This window comes from Lygodium microphyllum, chromosome 7 (assembly GCF_053477565.2).
Source record: "Lygodium microphyllum isolate KBCC chromosome 7, Lygodium_microphyllum_v1.1.10, whole genome shotgun sequence".
In the NCBI taxonomy this organism is placed as follows: Eukaryota; Viridiplantae; Streptophyta; class Polypodiopsida; order Schizaeales; family Lygodiaceae; genus Lygodium; species Lygodium microphyllum.
In genome coordinates this window covers 106,729,958-106,740,221 of record NC_141141.1, presented here as the reverse complement: position 1 = coordinate 106,740,221, position 10,264 = coordinate 106,729,958, and the positions used below count along the sequence as shown (strand labels likewise).

The window sequence follows — 10,264 nt, the reverse complement described above, 5'->3', positions numbered from 1 at the left end:
CATTACGTCGGTGTATGCGTATATATCAAATATTAGTAAAATGGCGTTATATATATTCAAAAATTTCGTTGTAAATTGCAAGAATACACATGCACTCTAATCAATTGACATGGAAAGGGAAGTGCCTTCTCCCCATTTTTGAATGGATGCTTGGGTGTTTGTGTCTTATCTCGATAAAAAATATGTATACGTATTCAAAAGAATCAATGTTCGTATAGACATTTCTCTCCCTTGGTCGCATACATCTTATATCAAAATTTAAAGTACATATACACATACACATACTCGAATAGTTTTAAATATAATAACATAAACACATGACAAGTTAAAAAATAACAAAATGTTAAAATATTACAATGATATCATTTTCAAAGTGATAATATTTTATTAGTCAAAAAAATCCAAAAGTTTACAAGTGTTGAATATTACAACTTATGGAGTTCAAAGTTTAAGGAGAGACTACAATTTCTAAAATATGTGAAGCCACACACTTTCTACTAGGAATAGTACTCTCAACTAGGTTTCGAATCTTCCCACTATCTAATTTAAAATAAAAACTAACAAGTGAATTCTCCATTAACATTGTGATTTCATGACGAATTATACAGCGGCCAATCATCCTCCATCCGCAACACATGGAGCCTATGGCCCTCACAAATGATAGTAACATCCACAACTATACTTTCACGTATGTCTTTATCAAGGCACAACTACTTACCCTTGAGCATCCTCCATCTATGATACCTGAACACTGGGTATAAAGTCTATCATGCGAAAAAGTACATGCAATTAGGAAGGAAAGTTAGCTGATCTATGCTAAAGTAAGAAAATAATTAACCAAGAGAGTAAAATTTTACCTGAAAGCAATATCCCTTTTTGTGACTCAACACTCTACCATGTCAAGACTACGAGTGATTTTCGATATCTAAGTTTTGCCTAGAATCCTTGTTGCATAATCCTCCAATGTTGTTTTTAGTATATCTCAAACCCTTACATTCCTTGAACATATGCACAAAAATTACAATTGGTACGAACCAACTTAGATATACATTCTTTGAGTTAGTGCTTAGCTCCATAGAGTTCAATATATCTACCGAAATTTTTGTGATATACATGTGTAAAATATCGCCACTACATAATGGCCATTCTATGCTATTGAAATTTGGTAATCGTATAGATTCAAGGGTTTCATATTCTTGACTCCCCTTGGGCAATATGTACTTGGAGTTATAAAAAAATACAAGGTTCTCTACGAGCTGCTGGTTGTATGCGCCCCTCAAAGAGCAATCTACCAATTTCGAGGTGATAATACTTAAAAAGAACCCATAAAACTCTCAACATTTTGCCACATACAACAACCCGAAGCGTATACTTCTATAAATATAAGACAATTAGTTATATAGATATCATGAAATCAGTCATTCTCAATGTGCTACAAAGACTTATCGTTTGCAATGTTTCATTGAACAGTTACTGTAGGAATGCAATGTATATTTGTATTTACATGATTACATCTTATACCAATGCCTATATTAGAAGGTAAAAATCAACCTTCCTTTGTTTGAAAGCTAAAATTTTACCCTTCCAATGTTTTGATCTATCTGCAATTCCAAGGCTTTCACCTTGAAAGCTCCTTTTATACTTCGATACATATGTACCCAAGATAAGCAATGATACATATCCATGATCCAATTTTCTTGGTCAGCTTTCCTATTACGTACTTCTATCGAGAAAATGTGTGTTCTCTCAAGCATTGTAACCTAGGCAATAGATGTAAATAAGTATGTATTAAGCTCTAAACAATAAGTATCTTAAGTCCAACCAATCACCAATATGTTATTTCGTGCTTGGTTAGGGTACATCAATTGCACCTAGGTCTAATTGTGTCCTCTAGTGGAGCAAAGGTTCATGCATCATTTTCAAATCTCAATGAGTATTATTACCATTTTTTAAAGGTTTAGTTACTCTTTCTAGACGTTTCTCTCGCTAAAAGTATTACACATATATTTTAGGATAAAAAAAGTTTTTTAATAAAATCGGCACCTATGTTAAGCATTCCAATCATTCCAATGAGAGACACACCACTTCTCCAATGCATATTCTCATAGAGGCACAATTCATTTCTAATAAAATATATTTTCAAAAAAAAGTTCCTTAAAACGGTTTTGGTACATTGCACATTTATAGCATTCCTTTTTCTTTGATTTTTTTCAGTTTGCTTTGCACTGCAATGCTTCCATTCTGTCATTCAACTTTTAACCATTCCAATTCATTTATGTTATCTCATTTCTACTATAGTGCTTCTATTTTGCCTACTTTTCTTTTGGAAGGAAGTGTTAAAGGTATGTGTTGCAGTGAAAAGGAAAGAATATATATGTACACCAAATTCAAGGGTAGTGCCCCTAAGATCACTTATACATATGGGATCTTAAAGTCACACTTTACAAACAGAGTCATGTTGTCAAAATTAGTTCGGGAGTTGTATTAGCTTGGGGAAGGGTTGACATGGCATGTCCGAGGTGACCCTTGATGCCCTCATTAAACCAGATGTATTTCCGCATGGCCTCCCTTTGCTCCAATCTACACCAGCCCTCCTCATGGACCTTGAATTTCCTAAAAGATATCATTACTTCATCACCCTCATCATCTAGGCCAAGTTTAGAAGAGTGGGTAGTGGGGTCCTCCTACTATCTGGACTAGGTCCATATGGAGTGGACCAACTCATGGAATTGCACTTCCTTCTTCCCCTTTGGTCTCAACTTTCGCCATGGCTCAAATCTACTTGATCATCTACACATCAAAATCTCTCATCATTTTAGGCAACAAATTAAAATATTTATTATTAAATACGACCTCATTACTAGCTAGCCAATAGTCCACAAGAACATGCCCCGTACATAGGTTCAGAGTGTGGAGGGGAGTCTATAGGCTTTATCGAGCAACAATTCCTTCCATAGCAAGTTGTAGGGGTACAGGGGGAGGACTGTTCTATGGAGCAAGAGAGTGTAGGGTCTATTACAGGGGCAATTTAGAAAAAGGTGAGGCAAGGTTTCTTTTCCCTTATTGCACCTTCTATAAATTCCATAACCTATACCAAGCCTTTCAGCTTTTTCCTACCTCCAAATTGCCTTATGGAGAGTTAACCAAAGGAGGAGGGCAATCTTAGGGGGGAGGGGGGAGGTCCAAATCTATTGAAATTCAAATTCCCACTAATTGGCATTACAATTGATGCCCCAATGCTTGTTTAATCTTGCAATTAAGTTGCCATTGTCTCTAGGGAGGGTGGGGAGGGGCAAGAGCTTTTTTGTGTTGACACACCCTATATCAGCTAATCCAAATTTTTGCCTGCATTGTATTAGGCTGGGGTTAAGGCCTCTAGCCATACCTCCTTCCTTCTCTCTAAGAGCGTAAGGTCATCTTTGTTGAGCTTGAAGGTTGTCCTCAGTTTGGCTTCACATTTCCAACTACTATCCCTGAAGTTCCATAAAACATCTGACTAGAGACCAATAAATTTCTTATTCTACATGGCGGCTCTTTGTGTATCAATTTCACCACCCCTTCATTCATAGAGGAGGGGAATGCTCCATAGTGAGCTAACTCATGCCACACTTCCATCATGGGAGACTATATAATTTCTTTGAAGTGCTAGAAAATTTCTTTGGGGAATCCATCAAGGCCCGAAGACTTCCCTTTGGCGAGGGAGTCGATTGTGTCCGCTAATTCCACCAACTAAATATCAAAATCCAAGATTGGGACTACCTCTAAGGGGATAACTCTCTAACAAAAATTGCAAACCCTAGCTTTAGCAGCCATCTGTTTGTATGTTGCTATCTTGGGCATGCTGAAGATTTTAAATAAACGTTCGTATGCCACCTCCAAGTCTTCTTCTTGATTAACTGCCACAAACATATCCTCCTTCAAAAGGGGAATTCTATCCTTGACTCGTTTTTATTTGAGGAACCTGAAGTATTTTCTAGAGGGCTTTTCCCCCTATCAACCCACCAATCTCTCAAGTAAAGCTAAATGCTTTCTACTTCCAACAACTCTTCTTGCCTAAGCCTGGCCTTTATGCTCAACACTTGGGGTTGCAGGTCAATCTCACCTCCTACTCTGTTTCCTAAAGTAGTAAGTTCAAGGCATATTTTAGCCCTACACTCCTATCTGACTCTAATAAGGGTGGCTTTGGCTTTGCTCAAAAAATTTTGGGATTCCCTAATTGTTGAAGCCCAAGCCCTGGCTGGACTACCTGTGGCAGGGAAGTGGGTTTCCCAGATTCTCTCAATCCATTGTCATACATGTCTGAATTTGAAGAGGTTAGTGTCAAAAGATGGCATACCAACGAGACAGCAAGGTTTGCGGGGAGGAGCACGAAGTGAACTCGGCAAACATGGAGAAGAGAAGAGAAGAGAGAAAAAACTCTAATGAATGGAATGATGAAGTTCCAAATCATGGAGTGAATGTGATATAAGGGAACAAGGGTGCCATAGCACAAGGAAGATGATGAAGACAGCCACAAACCACGAACCGTAGTGTCCTCCTGAAGGGATGTGAGGGTAGTGGAGAGGCTGGAGAGAAGATGTGATGGACTGAATGAATAGGCATAGTCACTCTAGGATAGCGCCCCTTTTTGGGGCTACAAACCCTAAACGCAAAACGCAAAAATGCAAATTGTAGGTGAAGGGTGAAGGGTTTCTCAACACCCCCTCTCAGGCCCAAAAAGAAAAACAAGAGAAGAGTCAACCTCGGGAGAGAAGCCACTAGCTCCGTGCATCCATGCTGGAAGGAATACGAAGGCCTCGTCACCAAGTCACAGTTGAACCTCCGAGGTCCCGATCTAGGGGGTACCTAAAGATCTTGGATATCAGTAGAAGAGATGACTGATCGAAGACAGCCACCCCAAGAAAGTAGAGGATGGGTAAAGAGCTTCATGTGGAGTAGGTTCCCTCTCTGAGGTGAGTGGTGGAGGGGCCCCCACTAAAGTCAAAGAAGTAGATGTTCCCTCTGAGGGCAAAGAAAGAACATCCCCCTCTGAATCCCCCTCTAAAGTAAATAGGGAATCCAAAAACTCATGGATCACCGACTCCAAAATGTCTGATGACGAAGAACGTGCCGCTGGTTGTGCTGAAGAAGATATCTGGGGTGCCGAAAAGCTCCCAGAGGTAGCCCCTCAAACCTGAGTAGTCAAGGGTGGGGAAGGGTGGGGCTCAGAACCAGTAAGAGGTGGGCAACAGCCGCTATCTCTCAGTGAAGCAGACTGGGTAGCCGAAGAAGAGGAAGAAGTCGAGTAGCCACTGACTCTCGAAGGAGCAAACTGACGAGGAGACGGTATCAAACAATCATTGTCTCTCAATGGAGCAGACTGCAGATCCGTAGGTCATGGAAGCCACTGTACATGAAAATAAGTGGGAGAAGATTGCCACTAGCATTGCAACGATCTCCAAGAGGTCGTAGCGCCAATCAATCCTCCATGTGCTTGAAAGAACTGAGTGCGCATCGGATGCGTCTTATTGCCTTGAGCATAGTACTCTGATAGCCGATGCAGAACGATCTCGTGGCCCAGAAAGGAGAGGTAGCACAAGGAGTGCCTGGTGGAAGACACATATACTCCGGGGGTGGGGAGCAAAGGTCGAAGTCGGCAAGCATCGGTGGTATGTCTGGTGATGCCACAGTAGGAGCATCCAGTAGTCTGGACATCTGTTGGTAAAGAAGCCATGGATACCAATGTGCCTTACTGAAGAAGGAAGAGGTCAACCACCATGAACCACGAACCGCAATGTCCGCCTCAAGGGATGTGAGGGCAGTGTGAAGCACGAACCGCAATGTCCGCCTCAAGGGGTGGGAGAGTAGTGGAAGAACCGGAAGTGAGCTGCCAGAGGGAGAAGGATGCGACCAGCAATAAGATATTGTATCCAGGAGAAAAATGCAAGTGTGGAGAGAGAAAGACTAAAAATGCAGGCAGCAAGTGAGAGAAAGACTAAAAACGTAGACAGGACAGCTTGCAAGAGAGAGAAAGACTAAAAACGCAGGCAAGACAGCCTGCAAGAGAGAGAGAGACTAAAAACGCAGGCAACAGGAGAGAGACTAAAAACGCAGCCAGGACACCCTACAGGAGAGAGAAAGACTAAAAACGCAGGCAGCAGGACTGTGATGACGTGGCTGGCTGTACGACAGCAAGTCTGCACATGAACAGCAGTCGTCTAGCTAAAATCAGCTCCAAACTGTGTGAAGAGGGCTGGAAATCAGGCGCCAGTTGATGGAGACAACAATGGATAGCTTCAGCTAAGATGTCCTCCGCGAACGGGGTGTGGGCAATAAGTTGAAACACCTGAAATCTGCAAAAACAAGATTTTGATGCAACGGAAGAAAAAGAGAAGTGGATGACGAACCCGCCACCCATCTTTGCCTTCACTGGAGTGGAGGATCTTTGCCACTGTTTGAGCAGATCCAGCTCTGATATCATGTCAAAAGATGACGTACCAGCGAGACAGTAGGGTTTGCGGGGAGGAACATGGAGTGAACTCGGCAAACATGGAGAAGAGAAGAGAAGAGAGAAGAAACTTTGATGAATGAAATGATGAAGTTCCGAATCATGGAGTGAATGTGATACAAGGGAACAAGGGTGTTGTAACACAAGGAAGATGATGAAGACAGCCACGAACCATGAACCACAATGTCCTCCTGAAGGGGTGTGAGGGTAGTGGAGAGGCTGGAGAGAAGAGGTGACGGACTGAATGAATCAGCCGTGAGGAATGAATGAGAGAGTGGCCTATAAATAGGTATAGTCAGTCTAGGATGGCGCCCCTTTTTGGGGCTGCAAACCCTAAACGCAAAAAGCAGAAACGCAAAAAAACACAAACTACGCGTGAAGGGTGAAGAGTTTCTCAACAGTTAGGGTTAGCGTGGAACCATCTAGCCCTAGGGTATCTGGAACCTCTTTAGATAGTGTGGTTAGGACAAGTTTGTGATCTGAGAGGATTATTGAAAGGAATCGTTTCTGGGTGCAATTCCCAAAGGTGTTGAGCAATCCTGTCAAAATGTAGCATCTGTCACAAGCCTTGCTTTGCGTAGGTAAGGGGCTCCCTGCTTGTTTGACAAAGTGAAGCCCAGATGGGGGTTTACATCATCTAGGCCATGGAAATCTTTGGTCTTCTCCCAAGCCACTTTTTCTATCCCACTTATAGTGGAGCCCAACCCTCGTACCTACCTATGAGGGAATCTACCATGTTAAGATCACCTGCTAAGATGATGGGGCAGTTGATGTTTTTCAAAGAATTCAATATTCTGGCCTAGGGCCCTTGGGCATAGACAAATGCTATTGCAAATTCTTCTTCTACATTCAGGTGGACAACCACCCAACTATTTTGGGGGTCTTTGGAGACCCTTTTAACAAGGGGTTTTTACTTTTTTGAAAACCCTAATGCAGTGCCCCCACTCCCACCTTTGTGATCTGGGTGGATCTACTCATGATCTTTAGAAATCAAGTTTAGATTTCTATCTAGAGTTGATCCAGCTACCTTAACCTCCTGGAGACAAATAAACTCCAGTTTAAGGTTCTCTTGATGCAGCCAATCTTTAAATACACTTGCTTTAGCAAGGTCAATGGGACCCTTTGAATTAAATGATAAAATTTCAAACTTTTTGTACATCATTTCTTGCTAGATTTTGAGTTACAGCCCTTACCTCTGGATCCTTTGCTGCTGGCGAAGGGGCTTGCACAGGTTGGATCCACCTTAGAGTGCCTCCTCTTATTACCAGCGGATTGCTCTTCTGGGAGATGTTCTACCCCCTCGGCCTACATGTTACTCATATCAAATTCCTTAATTTCCTTTTCAAATGAATTCTCTTGCATGGAGGTGTCCTGGAAGAATTGTGTTCCATCTATAAACTCTTCATCATAGCTCCCCAAACCCTCTTCCTTATCTGGGCTTTGAGTTTCTTTGATATTTTCAGTGTTTTCTGAATCAACGTTAATGAGTAGGGCTGTGTACCTATTATTGTTGCTAGCCTTGTTTTGGGCTTCTTTTTGCTCCGTTGCCTCCTCAGTTCATGTTTTGTTTGGGCTTTTTGTTTTGGACTTTTTTGAAGCCCTGTTCATCCATAACTGGGGAGTCTGGCTTCTTTTCTTCCTTCTAGTTAGATTTTCCCCATTTAGGGCATTCCCTAATCAAATGACCCTGTTTCATGCATTTGAAATAGGCATCAGGGTGATTCTTATTAATAACTGGCTGTGCCCTAATCGGCTAGCCCTGCAAGTTCATGATCATCACCTTTTCTTTTAACTTGCTGCTAATGTCAATTTCTACTTGTACCTAAGGGTGCCATCTAGGATTAATGTCGGCTGTAGGTCATTGGCCAAGTACCTTGCCCAGAGGGGTTGCTATAGAGCCTGACACATGGTAGAAGGGATCACGAGGGTCCAAAATTCTACCAAAACTGGTACATTTGTAGGCTTGGGGCCGTGAGGGTCAAACTGGGGATGCCATTTGAATAGAATCAAGGGAGAGTTACCCAGCATCCATTGTCCATATGCGAGCACATTAACAAACCATTTCCGTAGTTTCAAAGAGAGAAATAAAATAATTATTGGGTAAGTACCTGGCTGATTTCACCTTGATTCCTAACGGCCACCAATTATCCCTAATCCACTCTCTCCGTACTTCTGTCGGGGGCCTGGCCCCATGGCAGAGTCCCAGGCCCCCATGGCAGAGTCCTATGAGGGCTTGGTGGTGAAATTCTGAGAACACCTTATCTAGAATCTCGTGAGAGAGAGTTACTGGACCCGTACCTTCATCTTCCGTTGGGGTTGCTTTGTTTTGGTGGAGCGGAGACCATTCCGCTTTGTTCTAAGGTTTTGTCGTTGTCCCGAGGTTTGCAGTTGTCCCGATTGTCCTCCCTCGGCTGTGTTGAAGCTTTGGGGGTGACCGAGTTAGAGCCTCCATCGACTGAGAAGGGCTTCCATACACGCCAGGGGTACTTCGGCCATTGTTTGCTCCTCCAAACGGTGAGGGAGGGGAGAAGCCCGGCTAGGAGCCAAAGGAGAGAATACTCAGAGATACCTTGATGGGGGGACTGCATTATTAAAGAAAAGGAAGTTATATTCTATCGACGGGAATGATTGTCTCAGGGCATCCAGCTGAGACGCGATCTGGTCAGATCTTTCGTTGATACTCCGTACGCCAATACTGTCCAAGGTGATCACCGTAGGGGATCTTGAATGAGCAGCCTTGGATCTCCGTAGGGATCCCAAATCCGCTGCTGCTCATTAGAGTGTCGGAAAAGTTCTACGGGTTCTAACTTCTGATGCACGTTCGCGTTTGTCTCCAGGCCTGATGAGACGGGATCTGCAGGGTATGCCAGCGATATTGCCAGGCCGACAGAGAGGGGCAGCAAGCCCCAGGCCATTCAGCGTGTATGGAGCTCCTGCGAGCGGGGCAATAGCCGCAAACCCCCCGCATCCCTCCCCGAACAGGGGATGATGGCATGCCTGTTTGCTGCATGGCCGGAACTACCACGTGTCCATTGCCTGCCGCTCCAAGTAGTCGTCGGGGCGGTGACCCCTTCCTGCCCTTTCACGTGCCACGCCAGAGAGCGGGGAAGAGATTTCACTCAAAGTGTCATTTTCTTTGCATCCATGCTTGTGAAGAGAGTGGAAATGCTCTGCCTGCTTTGCACTACAGTGCTTTTATTCTACCGTTCCACTTTTAACTATTCTAATTCAATTATGTTTTCTCATTACAATGCCTTGTGAATCTTGGAATGTGTATTGTTATCGGGTTAGGGTAACTTCTTACATTTGAGACCTCACATGTTTTGGAATTACACAATAAGTTTTAGACATTTTCCCAGGTGGATCAAAGCGCTCTTTTCCCTTGCTTTTCCTTAATAGTCTTCAACACCATGTGCGTCCTTACCATAATTCTGCATGTGAGGATTCCAGCGGGAATTTGTATGAAGCCTTATGTTAAACAAAATCTAGGCTCTATATTTGTATTGTCCCTTGGTATTTTGGGCTGTTGATTAGTTTTGTTATCTTTTGTTCGATAGAAAGTTAAATAAAAGAGGTTTAGGGAGGAGGTCTTCAGTGGTATGATGTTGTTGCAAGTATGGGCGTTATCAAAGGGAATGTGCAGAAGCGCTAGCTGCTGTTGGACAGTCATGGTGTGAGCAGTGATGCTTGGGACAGATGGTGCGAGCAGGCACAATATAAAAAGCAGGTAAAAGAATGTGGAGGAGCCTTTGGCTTGAACTAAGAATAAGCAAACGT

At 43.0% G+C, this 10,264-nt stretch overlaps 1 long non-coding RNA gene across 1 annotated transcript; it reads right to left on the bottom strand.

The window, feature by feature from the left end:
• Positions 1–362: 362 nt before the first annotated feature.
• Positions 363–9,333, bottom strand: LOC148033796 (uncharacterized). Its single transcript, XR_015691374.1, has 2 exons — positions 8,780–9,333; positions 363–694 (listed from the first exon to the last, which is right to left on the bottom strand). It is a non-coding gene; the product is annotated as an uncharacterized LOC148033796 (long non-coding RNA).
• Positions 9,334–10,264: the final 931 nt, after the last annotated feature.